Consider the following 21,560-nt stretch of genomic DNA (forward strand, 5'->3'; position numbering starts at 1 on the left):
AAAAAAAAAAAAAAACAAAAACAAAAACTAATGTACAAATCAACCAATGAATTTATTTAAGGTCCTAAATATATTAATGAACATTGAATGCAGTTTAAACGTTCATAAGACGACATAATAAAAAAAATAAATAAACGTTTAAATCAAAAGCATCCTATTCTAGCCTAAGTCTAAGAAAATAACACAACTACCCTATGCAAGTGCCATAGTCTCGAATTGCAATGTCGTCGGTACAGAAATGTCTTGCCTTAACCTAAAATAGAGGTAACACGTGGCTTGAGTATTTTGAGAAATACTCAGGAAGTGACCCCACTATTGGGGTTAAATGCAAGAAACATGCGAATGCAATGACGGGACCTATCATATCAGTCTTTTTTCCCACGATACTATACTAATGGGCAGCTTAGATGTGTGCCATATACTCTACACACAGCCCATACGTGCAAGTACAAGCTCATTAGACAGTTCGTACACCACTGGACCCTTTTTCTTGTCGGGCAAGCCTACTCTGGTAGATCCTTATGCTGGACACCCATTAGAATTAGTAACCATCATGGCAGCATTATATAAAACATAATAATACTTCATCTGCCTAGTGGTGCATGTGTCCGTACCCTCGTGATGGAATAGGGGTATCCCCCAATGCATGAAGTCCCAATATTTTTTCATTTCATTATCATTTAATACAATCCCGCTAGCGTTCCATACATATCATATCGTTTTCAATATCATTTCACATATCGTATATCATTCATATCATATCATATCATTTCTCATATCATACATAATTCTAACGAGATTATATTTCATGTCATTCATATCATGTTGTATACATACAATTTAAAAGACATAACATAATGTTTCATGCTTTTAACATAACATCTCATCATATACATCTCATACCATAATATATCGCATCACAATATATGATATCATAAACATGTAAATTTATCACATTTCTTGTACCATAACATATTTCATATCATATCACAACATCTATATATATATATCTATCCGTCATTCACATCTTGTATCATAATCATATCATTTCGTAAACACACACACACATATCATTGAACACATCGTACCATAAGTATTATCATACAATTCACATATTATAACATATACATAACATATCATAAGCATATCGATCCACAAATAATTAACACATATCGATATATATATGACATGTGCAAAACCACGGGTCATGTCAACATCAAATATATATTTCATTTAAACACATTTTTCATTAATTCTATTCACAATTAAGTTTGGCTAATTTAAAAGAAAAAGAAGATCTTACCAATAAATTTTTATCTCTTTTGTCTGTTAAATGATTGTATGAGGGATTTCCTTTTTCTCTCCCCAAATAAATCTCCTGTTTTTCTTTTTCTGTTTGTATCTCCAATCTTTTGCAGGATGTGAGAGATTGGATGGGAGAGAGGTATGAGTAATTGTATTTTTAATTATTATTATTATTATTTCAAAATCATAGAATGAATATTGAAAAATAATCGACCCCAATGTTAGGGTCGAAAAATGCACACATGCAAATATGATTTCATGTCTAGTGGCATAAAACATCATGTTTTGGCTTTGGCTCTAATTTCATTTTTTGGTGGATTTGGATGCATTGTACTTTTCTACACACTGCCCACACACATGCTCCCGGCTTGGGTTCTTGATGCTCTATTTTATTTTTTTTTTTCTATTGAGGAACCTAAACCAAAGCTTGAGAGATAGTCATAAATATAATAATGAGGGATGTATATGCTCCCTATAAGAGAGGAGCAAAGATGTTCCCCAAACCGACTAGATTCCATAAGGGAATTGAATGTTATGTCCATGATAGATCTCACCTGAACCGTCTCATCATAATATAATAATCGTAATCGTAATCATAATATAAATAATTATGACAATAATTTTTAGATAACTCTCTTTCTCTCTCTTTCTTGTCCTTAAAAAATGAGCATTTTTTAAAGGTTACTACTATATCCAGCTACTCTTTCTTTTTAAATAGAAACTAACTGCACACCCGAGACCAGAGTGTGTATGAACTATAGAGCTATAGAGTTCGAGATAGAGTCGAGTCTCGATTTTTGACTCATGATGTCTTTATCATGTATATGATTCTTTATGATATGTTGTTATATGAATAATTTGTTGCATTTAATAGCTCCATGTGAAATGAGCATGTCAGTGTATCTTGTATTCGTATGACAAACTATGACCCGAAACCTTGAGAGGCACACGTACTAAATAAAAATATCGTTTATTTATTATGAGAATCAAAATCCAGGGTCACATCGATCAAGTTCTTTATGATCATCTTCATTATATTGATTAGTTGTTGAGAGGCACTTCTTTGATCTCCTTGTTGTCTTCTAAATGAATGTTCTTACTCATCTTGTGAGAGTTGGAGTTGAAGTTGAAGGGATGCTTCTTGCCATGACAAAAGCAGATGTTTAATTTACAATCACAAAACACATTATCCCTACAATCATCTGCAGTCCTGCATGAAATACCTTGATATGAATCCAACAACTGATCACTTCCATGTACCCGAACGAGCAATTACAAGAAGCAATACAAAGATTATGAATCCTTTTTCAAACCTTGCTTTAGGTTTGATGTTTAAACCGATTCATTGAATTAGTTTTGATCAAGCTAATTCTAGAGTGAATTGTCTTGGTATCTAAGAGTGACCATCATAGATTCCAAGTTCGATCTAAGAGTCATTCATCTTCTAACCAGCTCTTGGTTGGAATCAATCCGTTAAGTTAGCTTTCTCTGTGAACGTTTTGCAAGGATTCTAGAATGACCTCTAGCTTTGCAAATTCCAGCATTGTAGGCGCTTATCATACCTTTAAGATAGTTGCCTTTTGTGCCTAATGGTTTGCTTCTACCTGCATACGTAAATAATTTCCAATCAAATTTGAGCCATCTAGTCACGTATAATCAAAGAGTACTAAATTTCAGCTCGATGTCTAGGATTCTTAGCATTTGAAGGCTCCGACATTCTCCTGCAAAATGCTCATGTTACCTAGCCCTCGGTTCTAAGAGGGAAGACAGTCCCGACATACCAACATGTTTTGTTCTCACTAACATACTTAAAAGTCATCCAACATAATGAAAATTACGCTTAATTTTTTAGGTCATGTGATGGAGCCATTGAAAAGAAATTTACACGTTGTTTGTATCTACTAGGAGAGGTGTCGCCTAATTCCATTTATCACACCACATGCATAGGATTCATATAAGAATTTATAATCTGAAGTCGATACTTGATGGCACTGACATTCCTATGCAACCCTAGCGACATGGTCAAGTTACTGACACCTAGTTTCTAAGAGGTGAAGAATATCACCAAAGACTCACATGGGTCATTTCGACATGATTCGATCTCAATCATATGCTTCTTAGGAAATTTTCTAGGAGGATACCCAAAAACAATTGCTTCCTGAAAAACACACTTAATTTTAAAGTTCCTACGATTGAAACTCTTTATATATATATATTATATATATATAATTTATAATGCCTCGCGCCGAAGATTCAGATCAAGATTCGAAATTCAGATTCAACATCTGATGGCCTCGACATTCCACTCTGACAAGATCACATTACGTACTCCTTGTTTCTAAGAGTGAAAACTATCCCCACAGATCAACACGAATCATTTCAACATATTATATCCTCACTCAACATATAATTAATCCATGAAAAACACACATAAAGTTATATATACTATTCGTAATATCTATACATACAATTATTTTATCGACATTTCCCTCAATATTATTATAAAATTGAAATATCGACTTTTAAAATGAAGAACAACAAAACAGAAGAAAAATAAATGAGATTGACAATTACCGAAAGAAGAGACGAGGAGCAATATCATCGCAACAACGAAAGCCAAGTTGAGACCAAATTTGTTTGCCATTATGTTGTATTGTAAAATGGTTTGATGGGGTGAGGTGAGTTTCATTGTTGTCCATCCAATCATGGGACATTCAATTACTTTACTAATATTTGATTTTAGAAATACAACATTAAATGAGATGTTATGAATTTAATACACGAAGAAATATAATGATGAACAAAATTAATCTACAAGATCACAAAAGGGATGTGATAAGATATGGAATCAATACAAGGGGAATAAGATTCGGATTACCTTGTTGATCGAATATCTCAAGCAAAGAACACTTTGTTTGAGATTCGAATCACTCCAGAAGCAAGATCGATCATGTCTAGCTTCAATGATTCTTGTTGATCAAATATCTCAAGACAAGAACACTTGATTGAGATTCGAATCACTCCACAAGCAAGATTGATCATGTCGAGCTTGAATGATTCTACATGCAACCTAAACTACATAGAATTGCAAAGAAACTTAGCCATTGGCTAAAGAAGAGCACAAATGCTTCTTTTACTATATTTTCCAAGTCTTATTACAAATACAACATAGATGGCTTTATATAGCCTCAAAATGAAAGCATTCTAAAAGTTGTAACATTCACACTTTATGGCCATAATTAGCCATTATGTAAATATAACCGAAATTAAATAAAAAGTCTTAAAACACAATAACTCTAAATTATAACCCACCCAAAATTTACAACAATCAAACTTTATTCTTCTTCAATGTAGCATGAATTGAAACATCTTTTGATAATTTTGACAACCTTTTCTTCACATCTTCATTGAAGCATATTGTATGATTGATGTCTCTTGGTTCATATCATTCTCCACTTCTTCAAGAGGATTCGTCCTCGAATCTATTTGTGAAACTTTGCTGCAAAAAATAAGTTATGGAAATACAAAGGACCTCACAACACTCTCTCACGTGTATACACTCAAGGAATTTTAGGCCACTCTGTTTGCACTCATTTACACAAATGAAGCTCTCATTCTCACCTCTCAAAATTTTAAATAGAGCAAAGATTGAATTTTGAACTTTGGGTCGATTAAAAACTACAAAGATGAAAATAAATAAAAATCAAATTGAGAAGAAACGCAAAGGAAACATATATCCGATCTTGAGCCTGAAGCTCTGATACCAAATGATACGATAAGGAATCAATACAAGGGGAATAAGATTCGGATTACCTTGTGGATCGAATATCTCAAGTCAAGAACACTTTGTTTGAGATTCGAATCACTCTAGAAGCAAGATCGATCATCTCTAGCTTCAATGATTCTAGTTGATCAAATATCTCAATGTAAGAACACTTGATTGAGATTCGAATCACTCCACAAGCAAGATTGATCATGTCGAGCTTGAATGATTCTACATGCAATCTAAACTACACAGAATTGCAAAGAAACTTAGCCATTGGCTAAAGAAAAGCACAAATGCTTCTTTTGATATATCTTCTAAGTCTTCCTTACAAATACAACAAACATGGCTTTATATAGCCTCAAAATGAAAATTACAAAAGTTGTAACATTCACACTTTATGGCCATAATTAGCCATTATGTAAATATAACCGAAATTAAATAAAAAGTCTTAAAACACAATAACTCTAAATTATAACCCACCCAAAATTTACAACAATCAAACTTTATTCTTCTTCAATGTAGCATGAATTGAAACATCTTTTGATAATTTTGACAACCTTTTCTTCACATCTTCATTGAAGCATATTGTATGATTGATGTCTCTTGGTTCATATCAGGATGCATGTAAATGAATTGGGATCATTTTAATCATTAAAAAAAAAAGATATATCATTTTAATAACTACAACATATTCTAAACCTGTATTGATCACGCCAAGAATAAGATGATTGCACCTAGGAAAGGGAACTTGATAGAAATGTTCTTGTCCATGACTTTAGGAGGGATTTTAGAGCTTTTTGGGTGATGATAATTTTGTGTCTTCAATTTTGTACCCAAAACTTTTATATAATTGAGGAATATTTGCTAAATTAGATAATATGAAACCAAAATATGGTATGATATCCCAAATGGGAATAACTAAAAAGACTAACTTTAAGCCAATGAATTTTTCAAAATTTGATGGTAATGATCTTATATTTTGGATGTGATTCAAATAGAAATACTTTTGACCTCTAAACAAATATTTCAAACCTTTATTTTTAATGGTAGAATGAATATTGAAAAATACTCAGGAGGTGACCCCATAGTCACTCTTGTAAAACAAAATTAAAAAAGATAGAAAAATATAAATAAATGTTGGATTTAGCATAAAAGATTTCGTTCTATAGCCTCCATAGGAGAAGCCAACAACAGTTTATATGTCCTTTTCATTACTGTAAATTTTTTTTAATGATAGAATGAATATTGAAAAATATTCAAGAAGTGACCCCACTATTAAGATCAAGAAATGCACGTATGCAAATATGATTTTGTGTCTTATGGATTAAAACATCATGTTTTGGCTTTGGCTCTAATTTCATTTATCGGTGGATTTGGATGCATTGTACTTTTCTACACACTTCACACGCATTCTCTCCACTTGGGTTCTAGATGCTCTACTTTATTTTTCTATTGAGGATAAACCTAAACCAGAACTCGAGAGATAGTTGTCCATGTAATAATGAGGGATGTATAAATTCTCAAGAAGAGAGGAGCAGAGATGATCCTTAGATCTCACCTAAACCGTCTCATCATAATATAATAATAATATAATAATCTGTCTCATCATGTGAAAGTTAGGTCTACGGTAGATCTCACCTAAACCGTCTCATCATAATATAATAATCGCAATCATAATATAAATAATTATAACAATAATTTTTAGATAACTCTCTTTCTTGTCCTTCAAAATTGAGCATTTTCTAAACGTTGTTACTATATCACACTACTCATCTTTTTAAATAGAAACTAACTGCACACCTGAGACGAGACTGTGTATGAACTATGGAGCTATAGAGTTCGAGATAGATTCGAGTCTCGATTTTTGACTCACGATGTCTATGTCATGTATATGAATCTTTATGGTATATTGTTATGAATAATTTGTTGCATTAAATAGCTTCATGTGGAACGAGCATGTCAGTGTATCTTGTATTCGTATGATATACTATGACCCGAAACCTTGAGAGGCACACGAACTAAACAAAAATATCGTTTATTTATTATGAGAATCAAAATCCAGGGTCACATCGATCAAGTTCTTTATGATCATCTTCATTATATTGATTAGTTGTTGAGAGGCACTTCTTTGATCTCCTTGTAGTCTTCTAAATGAATGTTCTTACTCATCTTGTGAGAGTTGGAGTTGAAGTTGAAGGGATGCTTCTTGCCATGATAGAAGCAGATGTTTAATTTACAATCACAAAAAACATTATCCCTGCAATCATCTGAAGTCCTGCATGAAATACCTTTAAGATATCTTCCTTTTGTGCCCAATGGTTTGCTTGTACCGGCATACATAAACAATTTCCAATCAAATTTGAGTAATCTAGTCACATATTGTAACACCCTAAAAGTGAAGGAAAGCCACCTATGCATGACCCAAAAGATCCAAGGAAAGAAATTATGAGGATTAAGCAAGGAAACGAGACTTAGTAAGTCATTTCTATACCCTAAGGAGTAATCTTAACGACTTAAGACCTTTGGAGAAGGATTGGAATGAAAGCATAAGCGAAAGGGACGAAAATGTTATTTTTCCAATTATCAAGGATCTTGCGAGATTTTTAATTCCTCATCTAGAAGGAATTTCAAGATGTTCAAGACGGAAAAAATGACCATCATCTTAGGAAAATTATGGATTTTTTGAGAAATTAATAATAAGATATTCAGAAAGTGGCAAATTATCAAAATACCCTTGAAGTTAGGATAATTATGGATTTGCCATTCTGCTAAAAAATCAGAACCTTCACAGTGCCTTCTACACAAAATCCTTCGAATGTCGACTCTCAGCCGTTGGATCTCCTCCAAACTTGTATATATTCTAGAAAACTCACGAATTGTCACATCCAACGGCTAGGATCCAAAACCAAGGTCGGTGAGGCTCTGATCAGAGTAGATATTTCCGACGAATTTTCTAGAAAATCCAACCGACAATTCATGATGATTCTGGAATGTTGGTTTAAGTTTCCCCTATAAATTCTGTAGTTGGGGCAATCGTTGGGAACAAGAATCGAGCAAGGTCGAGCACCTAGCTGTTGGCAATAAGTGTTTAGATTTTGGGTCTCCTACTCTCAAGTTTCTTCCAAATTCGAGAGCAATTCTCCACCATTTCCTTTCAAACTGGTTCCTATAGCTTCTAAACAACAGTACCCACAAGTTCTATGAAGGAATAGAGTCCTGAAAGTGCCTAGAAACCATTCCCCCAATCCAATCCACCATTAAAAAGCTTCAAGGAAAACTCAAAATTCCAATCCAAGGATATACAAGAATTAGGGGTGAAATGGCCAAAATGTCCCTAGAACTTCTTATGAGATTTCAAAGTCTATACATGCTCCGATTGATTTGCTACTTCTTATAAGGTCGATTATGAAGGACATGAAGATAAGTTTGAGGTTTCAAGTTTATTGGTGTAAGTTTGGAACCAAAACAAAGTTAGGATCCAAGAAACACCTAAAGGAAACACCACAAGACTTCAGACTCTTCTAGAACCTTCTAAAGAACTCCCTAAGAATCTATGACCTTCTAGAACAACTTACACTAAGATGGGTTCATATGGTTACAAATACAAGTTACAACTTATGTCTCAAGGAATTAAGGACCTTAGAAACTTACAAGATTAAGAACCAAGAACAACAACACACAAGCTTTACAACTACCCAAGTAAGAAGAATGCTAGGTACCACTCAAGGACGATGGATCAAGGTCCCCAAACTCAAAAACAGAAACTCAAGAATGCTAGGTAATACTCTAATCATGTCCAAAGTGACCCATGACCTCCCACCAAGTGGTGCCCAAGAATTCCACTTCTAGGTGGGATGCCTTGCACCATGTTTCCTTTGCAGGATGTCATGCCTCAAGTTTCCCTCACCTATTAGAGATGCCCTGCAAACTTGCAGGATGCCATATTCAAGTATGCACCGAGCAAGTGACCTTTATGGTCTATCAAGGGGAGTAGTCTAAGGTCACAGAGGAACAAGAAGAGAGTAAGTTACCTTAGCCACGAATCAAGAACCTCCTAGGATCTCCCACGGTACAGCATGCTCATACCTTAGACTACGCTGCTTGGAACGCATGAAGCCTTGAGAGTAGGTTAAGCAGACTGTATTATCGGGTAAGCCCTTGATGCAGTATTAAGGCTACATCGCTTGGAACGTAAGAAGCCTTGGATGTAGGTTTTCAGACTATGCCGCTTGGAACGCATGAAGCCTTGGGCATAGGTTAAGCAGACTGTATTATAGGGCAAGCCTTTGATGCAGTTTTAAGACTACATCGCTTGAAATGTAAGAAGCCTTGGATGTAGGTTTTTAGACTATGCCGCTTGGAATGCATGAAACCTTGGGCATAGGTCAAGCAGACCATATCTCGAAGATGCGGTAAGACTACGTCGCTTGGAACACATGAAGCCTTGGACGTAGGTTAAAGCTATGTCGCTTAGAACGCATGAAGCCTTGTTCACAGGATTCTCAGGTACATGTCTAGTGCCGTAAATCCTAGGGGAAGTGTCTTGGAGAACGAAACAATAATAGAACAAGAACCACGAAAGTACCAAGAATAAGAGAAAGATCAAGGACTAGAACATGGATCAAGATCCTAGTTCTAAGGACAAGAACCAGGAACAAATGACCAAGAACAAAAAACCATAGTGCTAAGGCCCTTAAAGGAAAACCAAGGTTTTAGGGTTTAAGAACCAAGGTCCTCAAGATAGATCAAGATAAGAACCCCAAGTCAAGAACAAGAATTAAAGGGGCTTAAGTACTTACCACAAGAACAAGATCAAGAACAAGCAAGAACAAAGAATGTGGTACCCTAGCATATCAAGGACATGATTAGGAGCCTACAAGTAGGCTACTTACTGAGTCTTGTACTCATTCCTTATTCTCCATTTTTTTTCCAGGTAATAAGGAGCTGGTCGAGGTCGGGAGTGGACTCTAGAGCAGGTGTCATAGACTAACCTCACCCGTCGTTTCAACCCTTTTATTTTAAAATGTTTTGCGTCTGTTCCTTATTCTATCTTTTAACTATTATGATGTATTTTAAATTACTAATGTGCGCACACTATTTTGGTATAATGTAAATTATGTTTTAAATTTTAATGAATTTATTTCGCAAAAAAATTTACCCGTCTTTTAGAGCCATCGCATCAGCCATGTCCTTACAGAGAGCATAATTTGTGTAAATGAGTGCAAATAGTGGCCAACAATTCCTTGAGTGTACACGTGAATAAAGTGTTGAGTGTTGACGTGATAAAGTGTTGTGAGGTCTTTTGTACTTTCTTAACCTACTTTTGTAGCAAAGTTTTACAAATAGATTAGATGATGAAGCCTCTTGAAGAAGTTGAGAATGATACGAATCAAGACATCTCAATCATGCAAGATAAGCTTAAGGAAGATGAGTTTTATTTATTCTAGTTACAAATTTTTTTTGTGGATCTCACAAATGTATTTTATGAATTTTTATTCACATTTAGGTTACATTTACGGTAACAACAAGGAAAAAAAAAGAGTTAGCAATCTCGTGGGAGCAACCACCCTCACATCAGAAATCTCGCGATAGACATAAATGCATTTTATGACCTTTTATTTCCTTAATGCATTTTTAGTGAGCGCCGAAGATCTAGTAGAAGTAGAAAACAGGTCAGAGAGACAAAACCGATAGACTTTTGGATCCAGGTTCAACACAGGTGGCCCAACAAGCACTAAATCACTCCCCAGCAGCCCACGACCTGAAAAGGACACTCTCCGAGAAATGCATGCGTGACCTGACAAACTAGTCATGCTCTTCTCATGTGCAGCGCACACACTTCCCACGTCAGTCGCAACTCACACGACTCGTGTGTCAACTCCATCATCATTTGTTTTCTAGTTTTTGGATATATATGTTTATTATCATTTCTTATATGTTTTCGATTTATTTACGGATTTTATTTTTATTATGTAAGTCCATGGGACTGATGAAACATTTAAAATGAATATTTCCACATAAAAAGATCACATCATATATATGGTACGACTCTATTTTAGTAAAAAAAAATAAGATCGTTACATTTTACCAGTGGTTAATTATAGTCCTAAAAGTACTAATGACACAACTCTTAAAATTCCTCATTTTTATAGTGGCTAATTATAGTCCTAAAGGTGTGAATGATACCACTCTTAAAATTTCTAGTTGAAGGTTAAGGGTTTCATGTTGAGGCTATATATAGCCACTTATGTTGTCTTGTAGACTTGAAAAAGGTAATAAAAAGATCATTTATGCCTTCTTTTAACTAAGTACTACGTTTTCTTTTTTTTTGTAATGCTATGTAGTTTAGGTTGTATGTTTAGTATCATCTAAGCTTGACATGATCGATCTTGCCTGCGATGTGATTCAAATCTCAAACAAGTATTTTTTTTTTCTGTAAGATATTAAATCAACAAAGTAATTCGTTATCATGAAGCATGATTTAACTTCGGTTTGATGACGGAGACGCCTCGTGGAGGGACACTGAAAGAAGGGCAATCAAACCAAAAAAGATAGGTGAGTGATGTGTGGTTCACTGCCACTTTTATGTATTGTAGGATAGGTAATATCCCTTGTTTTTGCTGACTATGTTATTTCACATGTAGTATTATGATATCAAAGCTAGGTTTCAATCGTGGGACCTGTGTGCTGACTATGTTATTTCACATGTAGTATTATGATATCAAAGCTAGGTTTCAATCGTGGGACCTGTGGGTTATGGGCCCACCACGCTTCTGCTGATATTAATCGTTTTGATCTCTAGCTTTCATCGTTTAGTTCACTTATGGCAAACTTTGAGACAGTATATAAAAAGGTATTAATGACCCTTCAACCCTTATATCATTCTCCATGACTTGAGACATTCTAACTTTACTTTTGATATTTGTACTACTTTTTCTATATTTGTACGACTTTTTTTTTATAGTAGTATGATTGGGTGTCCTTTGCTTATCTTCGTCGCGAGATAACTTTCATCTAGGCTTTCCGTTATGATGTTCGATGATTTGAGCAGACTGTGAGTCTTTCCTGATTAGGGGGCTCTCATCTACAATGAGATGCAACGTGTTGTGTCGCACATGATTGAACATGCACGCATAGGCGGCGTGTGTGGTCAAACAAGTTTGAATTCGTGTTGTGTCGCACATGATTGAACATGCACGCATAGGCGGCGTGTGTGGTCAAACAAGTTTGAATTCTCGTGGAGGGACACTGAAAGAAGGACAATCAAACCAAAAAAGATAGGTGAGTGATGTGTGGTTCACTGCCACATTTATGTATTGTAGGATAAGTAATATCCCTTATTTTTGCTGACTATGTTATTTCACATGTAGTATTATGATATCAAAGCTAGGTTTCAATCGTGGGACCTGTGAGTTATGGGCCCACCACGCTTCTGCTGATATTAATCGTTTTGATCTCTAGCTTTCATGGGACCTGTGAGTTATGGGCCCACCACGCTTCTGCTGATATTAATCGTTTTGATCTCTAGCTTTCATCGTTTAGTTCACTTATGGCAAACTTTGAGACAATATATAAAAAGGTATTAACGGCCCTTCAACCCTTATATCATTCTCCATGACTTGAGACATTCTAACTTTACTTTTGATATTTGTACTACTTTTTCTATATTTGTACGACTTTTTTTTATAGTAGTATGATTGGGTGTCCTTTGCTTTTCTTCGTCGCGAGATAACTTTCATCTAGGCTTTCCGTTATGATGTTCGATGATTTGAGCAGACTGTGAGTCTTTCCTGATTGGGGGGCTCTCATCTACAATGAGATGCAACGTGTTGTGTCGCACATGATTGAACATGCACGCATAGGCGGCGTGTGTGGTCAAACAAGTTTGAATTCCACATAAGTGATGTTTGAATTCCGAAGGAAACATAGGCGGCGTGTGTGGTCAAACAAGTTTGAATTCCACATAAGTGATGTTTGAATTCCGAAGGAAAATTCTGCCTAAGGTCCAACAAAGCCACAAAGCCGGGTGAAAAATGTGAACGGGGATTGAGTACTCCTTAAGGTTTTCCATGAGCGTGTCAAGATTAGGCTGCCCATAGTAGACGCGTTTTGAAACCATGAGGTTAACAATACATAGAATGTCGAAACAGACTATATGTGCTAGTAGCGGACTTGAGGTTTTAAAAAAAATAAAAATAAATGACAGTTATGGGATTAGAAACCAATCCCTTTTTAAACCAGAGACTAGATTTAGCACCTTGGACCACTAAGCCAAACTATCCCAACAATTGTGTTTGGACTAACTAAGATAGTCGAGCTATCTCTAGACATGAGATTGCATCACGATGCATGGATCGTGTTGTTGGGAACCGAGAAGACCATGAGATGCAACGTTGTTGTGTTGCAAATGATTGAACATGCACTCATAGGCGGCGTGTGCAGTCAAATAAGTTTTAATTCCACATTATTCATGTTTGAAACCCGTAGGCAAACCCTGCCTAAGGTCCAACAAAGCCACAAAGCCACAAAGCTAGATGAAAAATATGAAAGGGAATTAAGTACTCGTTAAGGTTTGTCATGATCATGTCAAGATCACAAAGCCGCACATTTGAAAAAGTCAGACTTTGACATGATGCACTGGTCGGAGTTGGGCTAGACTCTCTCCATAGTAGACGTGTTTTAAAACCATGATGTTAACAACGATAAATAAAAAGTCAAAACAAACAATATGTGTTAGCAGCGGGCACGAGGCTTTACAAAAAATGAAAATAAATGACAGTTGTGGGATTTGAATCCATGCCCTTTTAAACTAGAGTCGAAGTCTAGAACCTTAGACAACTCGACCAAACTTTCCTAACGAATGTGTTTGGACAAATCAAGATTGTCGAGCTATCTCGAGACATGAGATTACAATACGATGCATGGGTTGTGCTGTTAGGAACCGAGATGATGACGAAATGCAACAATGTTGTGTCGCACATGATTGAACATGCACGCATAGACGGCGTGTGTGGTCAAACAAGTTTTAATTCCACATTATGGATGTTTGAATACGGAAGAAAAACTCTGCCTAAGGTATAACAAAGCCATAAAGTTGAGTGAAAAATGTGAATGGAGATTGAGTACTCCTTTAGATTTGTCGTGAGCGTGACAAGATCATGAGACACTGGTCGGAGTTGGGTTAGAATCTCTTCATAATAGACGAGTTTTAAAACCACGAGGTTAATAGTGATACATAAAAAGTCAAAACAAGTAGGGCTTGAGGCTTTACAAAAAAATGAAAATAAATGATAGGGATTTAAACCCATGCCCTTTTAAACTAGAGCCCAAATCTGGCATCTTAAATCACTCGACTGTACAATAGATGTGCCTTGACAAACCAAGATAGTCAAGCTATCTCTAGACATGAGATTGCAATATGATGCATGGGTCGGATGATGAGATGCAATGATGTTGTGTTGCACATGATTGAACATGCATGCATTGGGTGTGGTCAAATAATTTTTAGTTCCACATTATTGATTTTTCAAACCCTAAGGCAAACCCTACCTAAGGTACAACAAAGGGTGAAAATGTGAATGGGGATTGAGTATTCCTTTAGGTTTATCATGAGCGTGTCAAGATCACGAGGCTACACAACAAGTATATGATCATGATAGCTGTGGGATTTGAACCCACGCCCTTTCAGACCAGAGCCTAAATCTGGCGCCTTAGACCACTCAGCCAAACTGTCCCAACAAATGTGTCTAGAAAAACCAAGATGATTGAGTATCTCAAGACATGAGATTTCATCACGATACATGGATCGTGTTATTGGGAACCGAGATAACGATGAGATGCAACATTGTTGTGTCACACATGATAGAACATGCACGCATAGGCGGCGTGTGTAGTCAAACAAGTTTTGATTCCACATAAGTGATGTTTGAACGTTGAAGGCAAACCTTGCCTATGGTATAACAAAGCCACAAAGCCGAGGTAAAAAATGTGAATGGAGATTGTGTACCCCATAAAGTTTTTGGCGAGCGTGTCAAGATCACGAAGCCACACATTTGAAGAAGTATGACCATTACACGATGCACTGGTCAAAGTAGGGCGAAACTCTCAACATAGTAGACGCTTTTTAAAACCATGAGTTGGACAGCACCCATAGAGTATTTAAAAGAGTTTGGTGAAGTTCTTAATTTAAAAGAGTTAATTAATATCATTGATCCCTAGGTTGAAGGTAAGGTTGAGTACTCGTGAAACGAGAAGTTATAATTTGAGCAATACTCGTGAAAGCAAAAGTTATAGGGACATTGTAATTGATGGGAATGTTATTTAATGTTGGTATCTAAGACAGGTTTTGATCCTGGGACCTGTGGGTTATGGGCCCACCACGCTTCCGCTGCGCCACTCTAATTAGTTAATTAATATCATTTTGATCCCTAACAGATGCTTTTAAAACCGTGAGACTCACGACGATACGTAACGGGCCAAAGTAGACAATATTTACTGGCGGTTGACTTGACTATTACATAATCTAAATCACTATAAGTGAATTCATTCCAAGGAATCTTATGCTTACACTCTTCATTGAGAGCGGTAATTATCCTTTAAGAAATATATTGGAAGTCCTTCAATGAAGCGCATCATCCATAATTAAAGGGTACTATCATATCTTGTCATAACCTTAGTTACAATTATATCTTTGTACCATCAGAAGTAGCTAACTTTTCGCATCTTATAACCATAAGAATTTTCTCAAACGTTCAGTAAGGATTTCTAGTTCGCCTACGACAAACTTTAAGACAATATATAAAAGGGTATTAATGGCTATTCAACACTTTATATCCTTCTCCATAACTTAGATATTCCAATTTCACTTTTTATATTTGTACTTCTTTTTCTATAGTAGTATGGTTGAGTATCCTTTGCTTTTCTTTGTCGGAGATATGCTTCTCCAACCCATCCTTGAGTACTCCTGTGAAACCAAAAGTTACAATTTGAGCAATAGCGTGGTCGAACTTACCTCGAAGCTTATAGGCGCTAGCTCCCATCAACATTTTGTTGATTACATTTATGACTAGATGACCGGATAGACCATCTATATTCCACTTATGTATGCATGTTCCTTCATAGGTGGATTGAGTCATTTGAGTTTTTTCTTCGCACGGAACATCAGAGAAAGAGGGCTTAGGATACCAATTTTTCTTCATCTAGTTTTTTGGACTTTGTCCTCTAATTTAACAATTTTGTTGATGAGGTCTAGTTTTTTGGGCATCTTTTCTTCTTTCGAGAAATCATTTTAAAAATTTTTGGGGTCATTCTCATCTGGTTCATTATGACACTAAAAGTTTAATTACTTAAGGTTCTATCAAAATTGAGAGATTGTTTAGCTTTTCTTCCATCAGAGCAAGTGGCTTGAGGCGAGACTGATTACTTTGTCTAAAATAGCTGGTATGAACAAAAGAACTTTCCTCAACTTTTGGGAATCTCACGCAATTAATATTTGCAATAGTTTTTTTTTTTTTATTTCTTTTGTTGTCGTTTTTCCTTAATTTTTTCTTCAATCTTCTTAACTTGTCTTGCAATGGTTGAGAGAATCTTGTTTGAGAAGTTATTTTGATGTTGGATATTTAGGATATCCTTCTCTTGCAATGGTTGAGAGAATCTTGTTTGAGAAGTTATTTTGATGTTGGATATTTAGGATATCCTTCAAGGTTGTAATGCCTTTTTCAGGAATTATTTATCAGTGGACAATTCATTTGTGATAATATCGATCTGGTTGAAGATAGATGTAGTATCCAATTCGGTTTGAGTTGGAGATCTGGGATTGCCCTCATAATCGACTAAAACTACTTCTTTGTTGTAATCAACCGGCTCTATTTGCATAGACTTTGACATGTTGATTTTTTATGGAGATCTCGAGATTCCTGAGGTACTAGATCTCATCACCTCTTCATATTTTTCAGAACACAACACACAACATAGAATACAATACACAATTTTCATAGTTTTCTCGATCTACAATTTTTGTTTAAAAGCCTCCATTGTTGCTCTCTCCAAAGCTTCCAATTCTATTTCTTGTTTATCTTATTCTTGAGAGAGATGTCTATTGTATCGTGAGAAAATTGTAAATCTATTACTTCAGAGAGTTGTGGCGTTGCTCTCTCCAAAACTTCCAATTCTATTTCTCTCATCACCTCTTCATATTTTTCAGAACACTAACACACAACATAGAATACAATACACAATTTTCATAGTTTTCTCGATCTAAAATTTTTGTTTAAAAGCCTCCATTGTTGCTCTCTCCAAAGCTTCCAATTCTATTTCTTGTTTATCTTATTCTTGAGAGAGATGTCTATTGTATCGTGAGAAAATTGTAAATCTATTACTTCAGAGAGTTGTGGCGTTGCTCTCTCCAAAACTTCCAATTCTATTTCTCTCATCACCTCTTCATATTTTTCAGAACACTAACACACAACATAGAATACAATACACAATTTTCATAGTTTTCTCGATCTAAAATTTTTGTTTAAAAGCCTCCATTGTTGCTCTCTCCAAAGCTTCCAATTCTATTTCTTTATTCTTGAGAGAGATGTTGAGAGATGCTTCCAATTCTATTTCTCTCATCACCTTTTCATATTTTTCAGAACACAACATAGACAACATAGAACACAATACACAATTTCTATAGTTTTCTTGATCTAAAATTTTTGTTTAAAAGCCTCCATTGTTGCTCTCTCCAAAGCTTCCAATTCTATTTCTTGTTTATCTTATTCATGAGAGAGATGGAGAGAGATGCTTCCAATTCTATTTCTCTCATCACCTTTTCATATTTTTCAGAACACAACATATAACACAATACACAATTTTCATAGTTTTCTTGATCTAAAATTTTTGTTTAAAAGCCTCCATTGTTGCTCTCTCCGAAGCTTCCAATTCTATTTCTTGTTTATCTTATTCTTGGGAGAGATTGAGAGAGATGTCTATTGTATTGCGAGAAAATTGGAAATCTATTACTTCAGAGTTGTGGTGTGTTTCGATCTAAAATTTTTGTTTAAAAGCCTCCATTGTTGCTCTCTCCAAAGCTTCCAATTCTATTTCTTGTTTATTTTATTCTTGAGAGAGATGTCTATTGTATTGTGAGAAAATTGTAAATCTATTACTTCAGAGAGTTGTGGTGTTTCTATAAGATTTCAGACAATTGTACCAGTTTGATCCTGAGTCGTGGAAAGGATTGAGTTTGCTCTTTAACTCGTAAAAAGAGGGGTGTACCAGTTTGATCCTGAGCTGTGGAAAGGATTGAGTTTTCTCTTACACTCGTAAAAGGAGTGGTGTAGCGGTTCGGCTCAGGCTCTGATCCAAGGAAAGAGTCAGAAAGTTTTATTCAAATTCCCAAGAGGCGCTTGGGTAGTGGAATAGGTCGAGTTTGACCGAAACACTATAAAACTAAGGTGTTATATTTTATAACCCTTTTCCTATTTAAATTCCTTTTTCTATTTAAATTCTAAATTATTATTAATTTTTATTGCATGGTATCGAGTTTTATTGTTATTAAAAAAACAAAAATATTGTTGAAACTCTATTCACCCCTTCTAGGGTAGTCATATCGGTCTAACAAGCTCTCCATACAAACTGAATTAAATAGAGGAATTCACATCTCAATCATGTAAAATTGATGGAATGAGAAAAGAGAATAAGGAAATAGAGAGTTATCCCGTTTTGTTGTCGTTCTGGAAGTTCCATTCCCTTGAACTCTCACATCCACCTCTTTGCCCTAATCAATCCTTGTTGGTCTCCTTTTCCTTCTGCTGTCAATAGTTGCTGGATTAGGATTTTCTTCTTCTTCTCTGGTTTCACAGCAGCGGAGGCTACTGCTGTCTAATCCGATTTCTCTCCCCAAGTGTGGCCCCTCCCTATTTTAGGTATCCTTTTCCTTTTATAATGCTTGTTTCTTCTAATTTAGGGCTGAGAAACGATAAAATTGTCCACCTACGATGTTTCTAATTTGGTAGCCAATGATCCACGTGTACTGATGATGTGGATTAAAATTTCCAGGTCATCCTCGAAAAGTTTGCTTTCCGTATTGTTTCAGCATCAAGGTTTGCAATTTATTTCCAAATTTGCAAGCAGTGTTGATTCTAGATTTGCTATTGCATCATGGTTCAGCATAAATGTTCTAGAATTTTACCAAATAGCTCAATTAACTGTACAATTAAGCTCGATTTATGGAAATTAATCTTTTTTCATATTAAACCACAATTGGCTATCTCATGTATACTAATTAGAATAAATGGAGCAATTAATGAGAAAATGGTGAGTATAAGTGCAAAATTAACGATAAAAAGACTTGATATAACTCTACTTTTGGAGAGTTATCAAAAAACCAAAAAAAAAAAAAGAAAAAGAAACAAGGTTAAAAATTACCAAAAGAAGAGCTGAGGAGCAATATCATGGCAATAATGAAAGCCAAGTTGAGACCAAGTTTTTTGCGATTATGTTGTATTGTAAATGGTTTGATGGGATGAGGTTCGTTTCATTGTTGTCCATCCCATTGTATAATCTTTGGGACAATATTCAATTAATTTGCTAATATGAATTTTAGAAATACAACATTAAATGGGATGTTATGAATTTAATACACTAAGGTTACCATTTACCAACTTAATGTAAAGACCACAAAAGGGATGCAAGTAATGAATTGGGATCAAGTTTTTATTTCTTCCCAAGGATGGAAAGAATTAAAATATATATATATCATTTTAATCTCACCCCTAAGAAAATTTTTTCGGGTTGACCGGTTACAACAGCCCAAGTCCACTACTAATAGATATTGTATGCTTTGTTTTGTTACAATAGTCCAAGCTTACTATTAACAAAAATTGTCTTCTTTGATATATTACAACCGTCCAAGTCAACCGCTAAAAAATATTGTCCGTTTTGAGCCGTTACATATTGCTCTCAATCTCACGGTTTTAAAACTTGTCTGCTAGGGAGAAGTTTTTAAGAAATTATAAGGAATGTTTCGTTCCCCTCTCCAACCGATGTGAGATCCCACAGTTACATTTTTATTATACTTCGAAGTTTAGTTTTCATTTGGTTATTGGTTCGAATATTTTACATTTTACTCCTAGTTGTCAGTAATGCTCAGTTTGGTCTTTAGCGTTATCTTTTGTTTAATTAATTTAAAATAATTATGATGCTGATCCATTTTGTATCATATCGAAGAGATTCCTAGGTTCGGGCCGAAGAAGCAATGTCACTCAATCACTATCAAACTAACTGCAATCTTTTTTGTCCGTGAGGATCCCAATCCAAACAGAGCGCCTTCTACTTCTAATGGATCTTGAACTAGATCAGAATCATTCTCAACGAGTCCATAAGAAGTCTCCCGATTTTATTCATCGGGTCCGGATAGAGACCAAAGGTCTTGAACGACCAATCCAGCAGAACAACTCAAAAGATAAAAAAAGTATCGTTAATTTTTTCATAAAATTTTCAACATTTATTTAATTCTTTTAAACATTTATAGATATTAACCTTACGAACCAAAACGTCGTAATTAGTAAAAATTCATGGATGAAAATGTAAATAATGTGTACCGACTCTAATTTTAAGGTATGCAACATACATCTTAGGAGAGTTTTCAAATGTTTTCATGAAATCTTGGAGCCTTTATAGAAATATTTCAAATATTTACTTGACAATAAAATTTAAATTAATATAAAGTAGTAATTATGAATCATGTTTTTAACGGAAAAAAAATGTTAGGAAGAGAATGACTATTTAAAAAAACACCATAAGTGACCCTATTGTTAAGATAAAAAAATAACACATGTAAGTCTTTCAATTTCTAATGGGACCTAAAATCATATTCTGGTTTTAGGCTTATTTAAGACAAGGTCGTAATACAGGACTGGTGAGGAAGGTGAAAACATCGACCATGTGATGACTCCAGTATTTTTGTGTATTAAAATGCATCTACTTCAATTTTTTTTATGTTTTCGGGTATAGACAAGGTCGTGGCGCGTGAGAGGGACGAGGAGATTGAACTGATTTTGATCTTTTAATAACTTTCATTGTATTGTATTGTTTTGTTTAATGAATTGTGCTCATCTTATGGAGTGAAAAGTCAAAATTAAGTTGTAGTCTTGCTGTTCGCTACCACCACAGATTCTTTTCTCTCCCGCACATAATCCCACACAAAAAGAGAGAGCATAGAGCTTTGACTCGACCTGTAGGTCCTACTAACACAAAGTAAGGACTTGATAATGAAGTGGCTAATCAAGAATGCTCATAAAATCCTTATTTATTGTTTTTAGTTGAAAGATTTGGATTTTCGGCAGCAAAGACATTTGCCTGCAAGACATATATAACGACCCAAAATTTTATACTTAATTTAAGGTCGCTACTGTATACGTACCATAAATATTGAATGCAGAAGACTTCATTTAAATTCCATAAAACATAACCTTTAACTTAAAACACAGCCATGGACTTACGT

The 21,560-nt window shown here is 35.1% G+C and overlaps 1 non-coding gene across 1 annotated transcript; it reads right to left on the minus strand.

Annotated features, from left to right (window-relative positions):
- Window positions 1-14,724: 14,724 nt before the first annotated feature.
- Window positions 14,725-14,804, minus strand: TRNAL-UAG. The gene has a single exon. It is a non-coding gene; the product is annotated as a tRNA-Leu (tRNA).
- Between the last annotated feature and the right edge of the window lie 6,756 nt (window positions 14,805-21,560).

The sequence above is a fragment of the Cucurbita moschata genome, unplaced genomic scaffold, assembly GCF_002738365.1.
Source record: "Cucurbita moschata cultivar Rifu unplaced genomic scaffold, Cmos_1.0 Cmo_Scf00070, whole genome shotgun sequence".
Lineage (NCBI taxonomy): Eukaryota > Viridiplantae > Streptophyta > Magnoliopsida > Cucurbitales > Cucurbitaceae > Cucurbita > Cucurbita moschata.